The sequence below is a fragment of the Psittacula echo genome, assembly GCF_963264785.1.
Source record: "Psittacula echo genome assembly, chromosome: 1".
In the NCBI taxonomy this organism is placed as follows: Eukaryota; Metazoa; Chordata; class Aves; order Psittaciformes; family Psittacidae; genus Psittacula; species Psittacula echo.
In genome coordinates, this window is record NC_137735.1 from 139,671,065 (window position 1) to 139,687,081 (window position 16,017).

The window sequence follows — 16,017 nt, forward strand, 5'->3', positions numbered from 1 at the left end:
GTATGTAATGAGGTCAGTTGCCCTAAGAACATCATTGAAAGAACCCAATAAAGAGAAGGTTTCTAATTGAAGTAAAAAGGAAGAGTAAAAAGAAAATGACCTTGAACATTTTGCTGGTGAAATTACCCATCTGACAACTATGGAACTGAGGATACAAGCATGAAAACACCCTTCTGTCGGTATATTAATAATAAGCTGCTTTATGTCTTTTCATTCTATGGCTTTATGCAGGCATAATGTTCTTAATCATGAAGCTGTACTTATACAGCAGTGCAGCTTTGCATGGCATTTCACTGTGATAAAAATAAAAAGCATCTTGCTGCCTTCTTAAATAATTTTTTTCTCAAATATAGACTGGAAAGTAAAGCATATCACTTAATCACTTTGCCTCTGTAGGTGACTAGCATTCTGGGATCTTTCTCTTTTGTTATGTGTTACTATAAAAATAAACATTATTTAGTGCGATAATAGTAAAGGAAATGTTAGTGAATATAAAGTCAAGAGTTAATACCAAAAAGGATAATTAAAATTGTATTATACCAGTAAGTCACTCTGTTCTGAAAATGTTCTACTCAATACTTCTCACATTAATTAAATACTAATATGATGCATTACACATCTCATTTGTTATTATTTTTACTACGTACCTTTGTATTAAAATCTGAGCTGCGTATTTTGACAACATTTTTCTATGGAAGTTAAATCCATAAATCTTTTTAAGCTCACAGGACAACAGTACCACTTTCTGGCTTTTGCTTTTCATTTTCCAAGAACTGATTTTGTAAGTTGCCATAAAAATTTTAGGTAAGCGCTGCTAGAGTTGCTGCCTTGAAAATGTTCTCTTATTCTTACTTTTTTCTTATTTTAAGCTTTTTCAAAAAGGCAGAAATTTTCTACTGAAATAATTTACAGAAGCATAACATTTATCTTCCACCATATATTTAAGTGCTCGGGTCAGACACCAGGATGGTTTGAACTCATTAGGAGAGAAAAAAATGAAGTGCTGCTGCTGTGATTGATATCTGCAGAAGGTGGACACATATCAAGGAATAATTTCTGTTTTAGTCTTCATTATTTGAGTTAGGAAAAAGAATGTTCCTTTCAAAATATAAAAAAATAAACAAGATGAGCAAAACATACTTACTACAGCAGTACTGCAACCAAACAACAGGTATAATGAACCAAAAGAGAAGCAAAAGATTCCCCAAGGGACTAAATTAGAGACAAAAGGATGCAATCTCATTTTCAGCTACTTATTTGCATGAATCATTTTTATGTGTTTCTAAGTGTTCTGGTATAGTATGTGTATGATGATACAGTCTTCAGATAGAACTATATCCATATACACAGTGACAAAATAGATGAAAATATCCATACTTTTGAAAGAATTTGTATCTTTAGAGTTTTGCTGATCCCTGATACCATTCTTCTACAATTAGCCAGCTCTTAAGTGGGTGACTTCAGCTTTCAAGCCCTGAGTCACAGGATAGCGATGGGGAATGTAGTAATTTTGGTTCCAACAGACCTGGACCTGAGTTCTTTCAGCAGATCCTTTTGTGGTTATGGTTAGGATTTCATCATGACACACATGTTGATTCAATTTGCCAAATCCTTCAAAGTTTGGAACACGGCAGAAGAGAGGTGTGGTGCAGAGGTTTCCAGGAGAGCACTTTCTTTTGTGTACCTAAAGGTAATTTCTGTAGAAGAAAGAAAGAAAGAAAGAAAGAAAGAAAGAAAGAAAGAAAGAAAGAAAGAAAGAAAGAAAGAAAGAAAGAAAGAAAGAAAGAAAGAAAGAAAGAAAGAAAGAAAGAAAGAAAGAAAGAAAGAAAGAAAGAAAGAAAGAGAAAAAGAAAGATTACATGTTTGTAACAATAGTCATGTGAAAATAACTGTAGGAAGACCAGAAGGAAGGGAGGGAAGGACATGTTAAGCTCCTGAAATGGAGCAGGAGCTATTAAGTCATTGTCAGTCACTTAGATAAGTAGTATAGGTATAAGGTTAAAACAATACACCTTCTATTTCTATTTCAGCACTGGAAATAGTACTGTGGAGAAAATAATATAAGTTAGTATGTCAGCAAAACATCACACTTCATGAAAAAAGGTGTCGTTTATGAGACTGATCACTAACTCTGCTCACATGGAGTAAAGACAGAAGGCTGTTACTCAGTGTTAGATATACTAGACTCTTTTAGTTGTGAATTTTAATAACTCAAGGTATTTGGACTTCCTTCAAATTTAATATATGACCTTATTTTACTGGAGTTATAATGACCAATGATTTTTCTACTGTACAGATTTTCTGTATTAAACTGATAATATTTGTTTCCACAAACACCATTGTACCTTAATGACAGCACATGAGTGTGATAAATTTCACTTATCTCTAAACATCTAAAAGTTAGAATATAAATTTCTGCTTTTTATTCAGTCCTTTATAATTTAAAGAAGAAGATATCTGAAGATATTAATCTCAACTCTATCAGAAATTAGTTTTAGAATGTACTGTATCAGACTCTGAGTCTTGGATATCTGCTAAAACTTAAATATGTAATTATTAGATACTGCCATTTTTTTATAGCACTTCATTTAGTGTTTGGGTATTTTTTCTAAACAATCAGCCATTGAAGAGGAAGCCCAGTTTCTTTAAGACAAGACTTTTGAGTCAAGAAATATTAACAGATTAATGCTGTGAACAATAAGGAAATCCAGAAGAGTCAAGATATTTTTCCCTCGCTGGCTTTGGTGGATGAAGATCACCCACAACAGTAATTAATCTCAGTTTTTGAAAGACTGGTAAGTAATTCTGCAGATACCGGCAAACAGAATGAACAAAATGAAAAAGGAGATGCTTTTCCAACTTCTATGAGAGAGAAAATTATTCACAAAAAACCTCTGAAATTTTAATTCTAAAATTCTGAAATTTGTTTTTAGGACTCAGAAGATTATTACACCCACCCCCCCCCCATCGCTTTTGTATTAGTAATATAATTATATTAATTACTTAACCTTATGTTAAATCTAATATTCTGTTATCTAACGCTGTTTTCCCACTAGTGGAAATTAGATGTTTAACTGCATTTGACATTCTAAATAAAAGACACAAATTTAGAGTTATCATGTAAATAATCATATATGTACTGACTTCTATTTATTATTAATTAATTATATATATGTTTATATTATTTTTTTATATATTATATTTAGTCAGTGAATAAAGTTACATGTAGAATACAGTCTGAATAACTGTTGTCATACAGAAAGGCCAGGCAGGATATATTCTAATTTTCTAAAATCTACATGATAACAAACTTGCTACTAGGCTTATTTACAACTATATTGCCCAGAACACTAGAAATAAACCTTTGAAATTAATCTAGAATAGTATGCAATGGATTAAGTAATTACTGAAATCTACTTTTTTCTCTGATTTAAGATTCAATAGTGCGTTGTAGTGATTGCCCAAATTAAGAAAACAATTCCACATCTACATTGTAAACCTAGGACTTCATAATTTATGTGCTCCTGTTTTGTCTTGCTTATTGTGACTGCTCAGGTAGCTTGTCCAACTTTACATCAGGTTTCCCATTTGAAACATGGACTTAGTGGAAAGATATATCCTTTTTAAAAACTTACGTTGTAACGTAGATCATTCAGATTTCCTTTAGAATTAATAAGGTTAATCTTCACAATTGGGGAGCCAAAAATTGAAGAACATAGAGAACTAAAAACATGCTACTTTCTCATTCTCACTTGAATCCCCTGAATAAGTCATTGGACATCTGTGCTGTATCTCAAAGATAATTTCATTATCTACTATGATAATTATAGTCATTCTGTAATGTTGCGATGACCAGCTCCAAGAAGTCAGTTAAGTTTCATCTTTAATTTTGAATTATCCAGCTCTTGTTTTATATTGAAACTTTCACCTGGGAATTTTCATATTTTTATTATAAGATTCCATTCTTGTAAGGATTATTTTCTTATTTATCCCTCTGTATCACATGCAAAATACTGATTGTGATTCATCATCTATGAGCTTCCAAGATTTCAATACATGAGGTTGTTTTCCGAGATGTGCTGGGAATTGACTTCCTTTTTTTGTCTTTTGTACTATTAGCATTCATGCTATTTGCATAAATCCACATGGAGTAAAAGCCGCATTATATTTTTGTGCAAAGCAGTGATATCCTTTACCATACGCACAATAATCTATGATAATTGCAGAGTATTTATTCTAGATATAAGAATAACCAAAGTGTGCTGGCACTTCTGTTAGCAATAGAAAGCAAATTACGTTTGAAGATTATAAAAAGAAATCTTTTACGAAGATTAGTTTCACTCTTTAAATGTAGTATTTTTCTAAAGATTTCTGGCTACATCTTGAAGAAGAATTATTCACATGAATTTTTATATCACTTCATTTCAAGGAAAAGTCACCATCTGCATTCATTTAAAAACAGCAACCCAAGACCCACTGACTGAGCTGAGCTGAGCTGTTCAAAGTCAAGGGTGATTGTTTTAGAGCACGTAAGACATGCTGACTAGTTTAAAAAACATGCTGCTTCAGATTTATGCTTTGCAATAGGCAGAGATATCAGACAAGACATTAAAGAAAAACAATCAATTTTAAACTGTAGAATTAGAGCAGCATGCTATCTGTACTTGTTATTTATTTATTTACTTATTTTTCTGTAAGAGGCATTGGAATGAAATGTGAAATTCCTAGCTAGACACATTTTTCTTCAGCAGACTCTGAAAATTGATAGCAAAAAATTTTTGCACAGAGGCAGGCTAATACCATCACCCTCACCTCCTGTGTTCACAAGGTGCTATTAGTTTGATGGAGCCTGTTTCTCTATCAGAATCTGCTTAAGTGTCATCTAGGAGCCTCAGTAATTGACTTGATCAACTACTCTTGATCAAGAGATGTCAGGTGCTGTACAACCACAGAACAATGTTCTCTTAGATCTTCAACTTCAGGCAAATGGTATGTACAAACAAGGGCTGGGTGGCTCATATTTCTCTCCTAGAGTTTTCAGTAAATGTTAGAATGCCTTATAGAAAATGTCAATTAAATACTTCATAGGCTACACTGTATAGCTGAAAAATTTTATCCTTATTAGGTCAGAAAGAGAGGTCAAAAGAATAACAATGTAAAATGGTTATAGGTAAGAAACTGCGGAAGCAATTTTTTTTTTTCCCTTTGCCATTAGACTATCCAGAGGGTAGAAATTACACTGAAGTTAGATCTTGTCTTCCTGCAACTTAGGTAACAAAATCAGATACAACTGCTTGTCTATCTGTATTAACGCTCTTCTGCATTAGTGTTCGCAGACTAACACAAGTTAGTTGAGCAGTTATGCCCCATGACAGCACTCTGCTGACACTGGTTTCATCTACATGAGCTGTCTTCCACCTCCTGGTGGAACTTCTTTGCTCCTACCTGCTCGGTTTGGTATGTGAAACCTGTGTGAGCATCATCTGTAGCAGGCTGGCAGTGTCCTAGCATGGCAGATAGTAGCAAGAAAATGTTGCCCTGAAAAGGAAAGAGAGCTAGAAACCGAGGGTGACAGCAAGGCAGGCAGTCCCCCCATCAACCATGGATAGTCCCACAGTGCCAACCATAAGAGAAGTAGGGCACGTTTGATAATCAGAGTCAAATGAAAGCCTAGTGACTGCTAGACAAAACCAGTTGAAGTTTGAGTTCCAGCCTCAGCAAAGCAAGGTACAAATAAGCAAAGTATTGGGAATGAGACAGTACAGCTTTGGCAAGAATGAAGGCCTTATCCAATGGGCTGGTACCTCACAAGATTTCTTATAGCTCTTTCCCACAACCTTACTCACTTTAACAAAAAGCTTATCCAAGGTTGTACAGCCATCCCATTCCAGCGCTGGCCTTGGCAGCCAAATCCCTAGATGAAGGAAGAGATTGCAGAGCTGGTTGGTACACTGAGGGCCTTGACATTTTATTTCTCAATATCTTAGAACTCCCATCTTCAGTCATTCTGTTCAGTTTATTTAGATCTTGTTATCTATATATATTTATTTATATATGTATGTAATCTTTATATAACATTGCTTTTCGTTTATATGCTGTATTCTATATTAATATTTTCCAGTAATGTTCTCCTTAATTCAATGCTTTGCAGTTGCACTTGAATTTTTCTTGGTTCAGAGCTAAGGAATAACAATAAGAGTAAAAGGTACCTAATGTAGGTCCCTGAAGTTAGACCCTTGCCATTAGTCAAAGAAAGATAGTACTTTTTTATACCAGCTCCTGTTGTTGAGAATAAAAGAAATTTCAGAAACATAAGCCCTACTTTAAAGCTGAAATAAAAATTTGTAAGAATCTTTCATTGTGACTGAAGATTTTCAAAGTAAAGGAATTCTTATTTTTTTTTTTTTCCAGATCTATTGTCAGCAACTGTTGCTTTCCAGTTCTGTCACAATATAGAGCAAAAATACTGTTAGCCAAATCCAACACACAAATAGTAATTGAATGTTCCAGGAGAAACATGTGGTCCACATGCTGTTTTATAACTTCAGAGAAACAGATTGAAAATCTTCAGTATGTCATACCTAGACCAGACAGTGATAGTGTGACAATCAAAACCCCTCAACAGACGAGGAAGTATAGATTGATGCCACCTGATAAATAAATGTGTTACTTTCAATTCTGTTACAGCAGCAGTGAAAACATGTCACGTTAGCTTAGTATTGATTCATTGCATGCTTAAGAGGAACACTGGCAGATTGCTTCAATTAACAGATGTGCAAGGGCTGCTGATGTTTTCAAAGTGAAATTTCCTTGCCTCTTGCTGCATACCATCAGACTGTTGTTCTCAGGTGGCAGAATGACAGGATATCAGAGGAATAGCTCTAGAAGATTTTCATTTTCAGCACTCTGTCTAAATATCTGCATTAACAATACGTCCTTGTTCACAAGCACTTCTTATTCTGTAGTCTTGAGGAAAAAAACCCCAGCAACATCCTGTCAAAAAAAAGTTAACAGTTGGATCTCTTGATTTTTCCCACAAGATGAAGTAGATTGATTATAATATTCTTCATTCAAGCATTTTTTCATGTAAACAACCAACTGCTTAGATGGATGCATTACGTATCTTGCTGCATAATTGTTTCCTGATTTCCATTCACCTCTACTTGAAAAGAAAAGCAAACCCATATAACATAGATAGCCACTTTAAACTCAAATTGTAGGTGTCTAGTAAGGCACTTCAGCAAAGAAAGTTCTCTCAGTCCCTTAAATATTAATAGATACATCATTAGATGCCTTTCAAGCATTCATGAAAAAATTTAGTTCACTGAAGTTTAAGTACTTAAATTAGACAGATGGAACATCTATCTGCAAGACTTAAAATGTCACCTTTGTACTAGTGCTGAAGCACCAGGTACTTCTGTAGCTTATCTTTTTTTCTGAAATCTGGCAGGCTTGACTTAGAACTTAGGTTCAGTTCAAATTCTGTTCAGAAGTTTAAATTAACAAATACTGATGTTGTGTATGTCTGTGCGTGTGTGCATGTATCTGTGAGATGGGAGAAATGAAGCTGTGTCTCCCCAGATTATAAATTACTTCAAAGAATGAGGTAATGATATCTCCTTTAGGCCTGCTCTCATGAGATCATTCTCATTTTGAGGAAAAAATTAGAAGCAGAGAGGATTTCAAGTTTGCGTTGCATGCTGCATGCTCATTGTTGAGGTAGAAAGCAAGTGACCACAGATGTGTGTAGATAGGGTGCTGTACATGCAGACCTATGCCTCAGACCATGCCATGCATGAGAAGAATGCCTTGGAGAAGATCCAGCAAGACTTTAAACAAATATTTTATGCTGTATGTTGGAACTGTTTACAAGTCCAAGGCCTTCGAAAATGTAGTTTCAGACCTTCATGTTATTCTGTCTATTTCATCTGTCTGCACCTATTGAAGGCTTGAAGTCTGCAATCAGATGGTACTGCTGAATAAGGGCACAGTTTACAGGGACAGTATGCAATGAGCAAGAGGGAAATCTAGTCCAGTAGTCACAATAATCTTGATATTGTTCACTAAGTACTTGTCTTTAGGTAGCTATACTTAGAGAGGTGATCTGTATGGCCATAGACATATTCAGTAAGAAACAGCTTTGTATTTTAATTACTCTGTGTGGTGTTGATGAAAAGCTGTAGCTGCAAACAGTTTGTTATTGGGAAAAGGTCTGGGTATATAAAGCAAATTCTCTGTTTTGGTAAGCATCCAAGAATACCAGCAAAATTGTTTGTACTGTCCCATAGGTTTTGAGCCATTCCAGTTATTCCACACAGGAAAGGCGACCTTGAAATGTAGACGTAATGCTTGGCAGTTTTCATGAACTCCATTAACACTTTTGTAAGGAAAATGTCTGAAGCAAAATAATAGGCATGGAAACATTTCTGATTGGAAACTCAGTGTTAAAGAATTCAGTGTCACACCAGTAAACACAGATTCTGCAAGGCAAAATCAGAAAAGACAAAATAAAAAAAAAATAAAAAAAAAGGAATTCCATTAATTGTAAAAATTGGTCTCAGCTAAGTAACTTTTACTATGAGTAGTTCAGTGTACTGGTTTATCATTTTTAACTTACTATAACGTTAGCTTTAATACTAAAACTGTTATCCATTAAATAGTTACTCATTTCCATTAACATCTGAAACAGAAGAAAGGCTTTACTCCTTGTTAGAAGGTTGACAGTATTGCTGACTCTAGGATTCAGCAGTAGTTTCCAGGTAAATTTTGGATAACTTTCACTGACTTGATATAGATAAAAAAAATGAAACTAATAATTTTGTAAAATTTGGACTGTGGTACATGCTGAATCACTTCTGAAATTGATTCAGTGAATTTTTGTGCTCAATAAATTTTTTGTCTACATTAACATGAGCAGGACTGGAACGCCAGTGGTTAGGTTTTTGTTTGGTTTTGTTGTTTTGTTTTGTTTTGTTTTCAGAAGAAACAATTATTCCATTCCAAGAATCTTTTCTTTTTAAGATACATTTCTTCTTTTACATAATTTTAGTTTTCTTGAAAACTCCCACAATACTAACTAGTTAAAACAGACATGTACAAAAAAAAGGAAACATTGAGACAAGCAGTACCACACCTTGAAGCTTCTCTTATTGAGGTAAATGCCATAAATAGGTTGATAAATATCATCATATTTTATGTGTCTCGGTATAAATTTAGATTTTACAGATAGAACAATACAAATATAGTCAAAAAAAGCAAGCATTTACTTCAATGTTTTATACCACAATTGCATGTATTTGGCTTGTATTGTTATAACCTTTTAAAATGATAGACCTACGACTGATGGTGCCATTAGATTCTACTGAAATATATATTTTCAATGGAAATAATACATAATAGCAACATAACACAAATATAGGCTTTCTCTCTAACTAATGAAAGTCTTGTCATAATTAGAATTTAAAAACATAAAAGCAAAGAAGCTTGTGGAAGCAACAGTAATCTCAATGAAAATTAAGTTTAATGTTTTACACATATAAACCTAAATATTTCCTGAGAAATACAGACAGTTATATATTAGAAATATTGCTGGAAACATGAAAGGTATCTGAAGATAATTTGCCTTCTCTATTGATCAATGGCGAAGTCTAAATGAGAAAATAGAACTATATTAAATGTGAAGATTTTTAGCTGAATGTTCTTATGTACCACATATACAAGATTTAATTTTCTGAAGGTGTTATCGTTTAAGCAATTTTTTTACGTCCATGATACCGAAGTTAATACATACTAAGATGTATGAGGGAATTCTCCTCATCAAAGTAATCTGTGCTTTTCTATATTTTTTATATTTTCTTTTTAAATATTTTTTTATTCAAACAATTGCATTCAATATTTTAGTCTATATAGTAATTTTAGTCTAATAATTTTAGTAATTTTAGTAATTTTAGTCTATATAGTAATTAACATATTTAGATTAATATTAAAAATACAGCTTAGGTAAACTGGCATATGTCTTATGAAGAGAAAAGCAAGAAGTTTGGATGTACAGGTTTATTCATTACTGAATAAAAAATTAGAGAGAGGTTTTATTTTAAGAAAGAATTCCAAAAAGAAAAAGATATTGAAAAGAAAGAAGAGAGGAAAAAGGATACAGAAGAAGGAACATGGATGAGAGAAAACAAAAGAATAGGAAATTCAACTTCACCCCAAGAGTGCAGTGAGGATAACATTTCTCTCCACTTAGCATCCTACATTCTATGCAATTTGTGTCAGGACTCCTAATATCCATGACTAGTGGTATATCCAGATTCTTGTTTTTTGCTCGACATACAGTTAAAGTGTAACTTGACCAATTTCTTGGTCTTATTCATTTGGAAAAATGAATAAGCTAACTAAAAAAAAAAAAAAAAAGGAAAAATATCTATTTTAATTTTATCCATTACTCCACATTGCAAAGTAAAAATTCATCTAATTGACAGTCAAAAGAAAAAAAATGTATTAGGTTTCTGATAATGAGTTGATCTTATCTTCAACTTGACCACACAGTTCGACTCCTTTATTAAGTCCAACCAGAGAAAACACCAAAGTACCCCACAGAGTAAAACACATCAATGACTTAAGCTCCCATACTGTGAGAGACTTGACCCCAAACACTTTCATTTGGTATCATGCTGGAATCTTTATGACTTTTCTTTGATTTTTATTTTTTCTTCAGTTAATTACTGGCTTGGTTCTGCATTATTTATTCCTCTAGATTATGTAAACATGTGAAATGGGGTATGTCCCATTGTTATAGTATTAAAAAAGAATGTTTTCTTAGGAAGCACTTTAGGAAGGGAGAAGTGTCACAACTGTATATTCTTGTTAGTAAAAGACAAAATTCCTTGGTAGTATTTCAGTAATACTATGCCCAGCTTGTATTTCATAAGGATCAGGTTTGGATTCATATAATTTGCTTTACTGTATAAAATCATGTTTTATTTTAATGAATAACCATCCTGGCAGATCTTTTCAACTCAGATTTACATAGATTGTTATGTCCTTATTTAAATAATTCGTCTCATTCCCCTTGTTTGTATAGGAATTTGAAGCCTTCACTTTTAATGATCAGACTTTCTCCTCCCCACTGTTTTGAGAGCTTTTCCTGTACAACTTTCTTTTCTTTGTGTTTAGAATGTGTGGGTTGCACAGAACAGCTTTGTCATAGTATTCCTGAAACTTGAAGCTTATTCCTGGTGTTATCTACAGCCCCAAGTAAGCAGGGAGAGCAAAATGGAGTTCATACCAGTCAGCATGTAGTTTTTATGCATGAATTCTGGGAAGGCAGTTGTGTCTTAAAACTGTTACCTTTCAGATTTAAAGTATTTATCTCTGAATCCTTAAAAGAGTTTACTGGTTTGCACCTTTTCTTTCAAGACCCACTCAAATCTCTTCAAGGAATACTTTTGTTGGTGTTGTTCATAGCAAGTAACCTGTAATTGATGTGGGATCTCATTCCCAGATGTTCACCAGTTGATTCGAACAACTCTGACATCACAGACCAGTCAACACACACTTTCATGCGCTTCTGAAAACCATATATGGTTTTCCATCCAGGAAAAAAACATTTTTCCTCTGTAGAAGGAACACTGCAGGAGGGTATGGGCAAAATTTCATTATATCTTCTCCTGACATCATAATTATGCCTGCAGCGATGTACTGGAGTTAAGTATAGAATAGTTTTAGGCTATTTTGGATATATGAGGAAATAAGCCATGTATTTAACTTGTGACTGAAGGAATACAGGCATTGTCTGTGTTCAATTTTATATTCCTCATGTTCCCAGCTGCAAATCAGTGAAGTTGTGAGGCTATACTATAGTTTCTGTTCACTACTTGTTCTGCTATACTAATTTTGTATTTGTAATTATTGTATTAATATGCAATAAATTAATGCTTTAAGAATAGAAAATGGAAAAATTAGATAGATCTGAAAGAGTGAACAATCTCTCCAAAGCAAAGGTGGAAAGCACTCTCCATGCTTCTTAAAAGCACATAGAGACTCAAGATTGAAATCACAAGCTTTTTGTCATATTATATGTAGCTGACATACACATCTTAGTTGGCCATTAGAAAATATGAACACCACCCTTACTTAATGGTTTTTTTCTGCTGTTGACAGAGATAATCGTAGGAAGTTTCTTAGTGCCATTGTGTAATTGAAATCAGTGCACAGAATTTACTTCCCTTTTGCAATGATGTAAAGATACATGCAAGACAGTTATGAAAGCATCTGAAAATCAAAGGTGAATATTCGTAGTAGCAGATCATACCATTAGTAAAAGACTGTTTTTACAGAAGCAAAAGCTCTAGAATTCTCTATTGTGGGAGTATCACTGAGTCTTTAAAAATATTGACTGCTAGTATACAAAATCAATTATGCCTTGTACTCTTCCACTATCTTTCCTTTTCCCTTGCTTTGTTATGAAATACCCTGGAGAAACAATGGATATTCTCATCAGAAAATATAACCATTCTCTGAAGAGATGAAAACAACCCCATCATCTCGTAAAAATGTTTTGTTTACTTGTGTGGAGAGAGTACTCTTATATTTTATTCATTAATAGTTTTAAATTACATGGAGATATCCAATTATGAATAGCAATTGACATAATAACATCCCTGGGCCTTTACAGAAGGTCTACTAAGTCTTCCTCCCTTTATAAACAAAAAAAAAAAAAAAAAAGAAATAAAAAAGAAAGAAAACAATTAGAGGAAATGATCCATTATTTCATAAAGTTCACAGGGGCAAAAATTTCAGCCCTTTCTGCATTCCTAAAATAAACAAATAAAAGTGAATTGGACATAGGGGAGGAACTTCATTACATTTCCTAATAATGGCATATTTGAGAGCTCATTAAGAGCAATACCCAAATCATCTCCTCTGTCAGGATTTCATTTTAAAGAAAAGACAGAGGAAAGAGAAAAGAATAAAGCTTTTGTAAGGACGGCCTTTTCCTTTCTATTGTTATGACTTCTTTTTATTAACATTTATTAATACTCTCCATCAGGACATTATCCATCAGTTCTTTTACTTTAAGAAACTTGATCACTCCTAAATACATTTGCAAGTCCATAATATAATGGGTTGTGATTCTGCAGGTATATACCCCAATACTTATTTTTGACTAGATATGAAAATTTCTGCTTTCAAAAATACGTGGGGAGACATGGATTCTGCTTAAAAATCCAGGTTGAAACGTACAGAGCATTCAAGCAGAATGCAGGTTGAGGCACACATCTCTGTACAGTCTGTAGAAATACTCAGTGTTAGACTTTCTTTCAGATATGGACACAATGAAGGGAGACAACATCTCTTACATGTTTCTCAGTAGTTCAGTATTTTGGTACTCTAACAAACATCTCATGAGAGTGCACTCATTTAGGCACTGCGAGTGTTAGGGTGGTATGGGAAGTGCTCTCATTCTCTCCAATTAAGGCTGTATCAGTATGTCTAAACATTTATTGGATATGAACTAGGTTCTCTAACCTACTGTTTGGGACACTTGTTTGGAATGAGATATGTCTGTGTTCCTGTCCATGCTGATAGTTTGTACATTTATATATTAAACTGCCTTTCTCTGTCACTCTCACAGCAATCAGTTCTTCTGTCTACCTCTCTGTCATGTTGCATTATGTTTGTGCACTTTGTACCATCTATACTTTTAAAAGACCAGGAACTCTTTGCAAAACTTCTCATTGCTCAAATGGTGGTGTGGACAAGATGATTCTAAAATTCACAGTGTTGAGAGGTGTTACAGGAATAAAATGCTTTCATTAGTATTGGGATTCTTGTAGTCTCCATTTCTTCTGTTGGAAGATAAGTTCTGTCCAACCCTGACTTTACCATATCATTTATCTTTACCTTATTTATTCATTCTATCAACTGACTGCCTGCATTTTCTATTGCTCAAATTAGCAAGATATTTGAGAAAACCAAATTTAAATCACCAACACTGTTTCCATTTAATGAAAGGAAAGCTTAAAAATATTGCTCTGGGTGATATAATTTATAAGGTCTTGAGACTATATTTAGTAACAGTCTATGGGGAGAAATTGCAACGTAGATTTACAGAATTTTGCTCGTAAACAGAAATTCAAACGTTCCTCCTGGGAGCCATAATTTATTTCATTCAAGACAATAAAAAGGTGACAAAGTTGGGTCAAACTTACTGCAGATTTGCTCAGAATCCTCAGGAGAAGCTAAAGAAATAATTGTTTCTATAGCAACTAAATGCACCAATATTATGTTTATTAATTACACATACAAACAAGAGAAATTGGAGGAAACAAAATGCTGATGATGAGTCAAGACCTCACACTGGGACTGAGAAGCTATTACTTATAATGAAAATTGTGAGTTACTTTGTTCTTTCTTAGTATGAAGCAATAGCAGAAAAGCAGAAGCAGCTAATCAGGTATCTGCTGCCCACAGGTACAATTCAATGTCATAGCTGGAGGATTAGATACAGTTGCATTAACAAGTGAATGCTCTCCTTTTCTTTTTTTTTTTTTTTTTTTTTTATTAAATTTCTTTTAGGTAGATTTCGTCATATTTAGGTCCATAGACATGCCTTCCCTGGTATAAAATCACTGTCTACAGTGCCAGGGCAGGATTTGCTATTGTAGGACACAGCCTTTTTTGGTTTTGGTTTTGTTTGGGGTTTTTTATTTATTTTGTGTGTGTGTGTGTTTTGTGGGGGGGTTTTTGGTTTTTTGTTTGGTTTTTTGTTTGTTTGCTTGTTTTAATGGGGACTATTGGCCATGAAACCTCAGAAGTGATTCTAATTTAGAATAAATGGAATGAATGGTAACTTCCAATACCTAGCCTCATAGGCCTATTGTACACAGTAGCCTTTTCTCAGTGATATTAAATCCTTTCTGAACTATGTCACATTTGCTATTTTATCTGTTACTTTTATAATTCTATCTCTATAACAGAGCAAGCAATCAATGTTTCTGGTAACATCAATTCTTTGTATACCTGATCTACTTACTACCTGTAAAATCGTTATTCTGTCTTGCAAGCTTTTTCCTATCCATCCTCTCCTTTTCTACCCTTCTAAAATATTGCCTCCTAAATTATGAGAAAAAATTTTCAGGAAATACTAAAGCTGAAGCTATTATGAAAGAGCAGTAGCATATTTGATTTTCTTTGCTGCTTTTTAACTTTGTAGGAGAATAGGATAAAGAAAATGTTTGGATCTTTAAAGATCTTAATGATGGATTTCAGCATAACCTAACAGCATGACTGGAATTAAGTGGCAGCTGACTCTAGAGGTAATAATTGCAGCAAAGAAACCCAGGCTGCAGTGTGCCTATAATCTGAAGGACCTGTCGCTGCTAGCAGTGGTTTTCCCAAGGAAGAAAGATGAGGTACAGCAGTGTGAATTCTAATAGGACTAGGAGTTGTGCCAAAGTGATTTCCATGCTAAGCTTCTCTTCTCTCCTCCTGATTTGGAGCCGCTCTGCTTGCCAGCCTTCAAACAGCACTTGACACAATTTCTCAGTGCTGCAGGTTGTGGCAGGCTTGTCCTCTACCTTTTCCCTTGGCAATTGCCTTCACCAGGATCCTTACCAGCAAGGCTGCCTGCAACCATTTGCAGGAGAACTTTGGGGCTGGCAGTGGAGTGTTTTCAGCTCATTTTCAGGCAGATGTAAGCTCATGCTGACCACAGTCCAAACCCACTTTCCAAACCAGGGCAAACCTGGTAGCCACAGTCAGCATCATACCAAACCGAAGGTAACATGTCCTGCTTGAGGCTTTATATCATGCCAGCATGATGATGGGGGTGAGGGACAAGCACAAGCAAAAAGAGTTTGAGTTCTTCCATGAGACTGTTTAGAGGCATATCCTTGAGTCCAGGTACCACTTCAAAAACACCTAAGTCTGTAAAGGGACCAGAATGGAAATGAAATTTTTTCTTGGTACACCTCCAAGTTTTGTGCTGTTTCTGTTCCTAACTAAGCTGTCGCA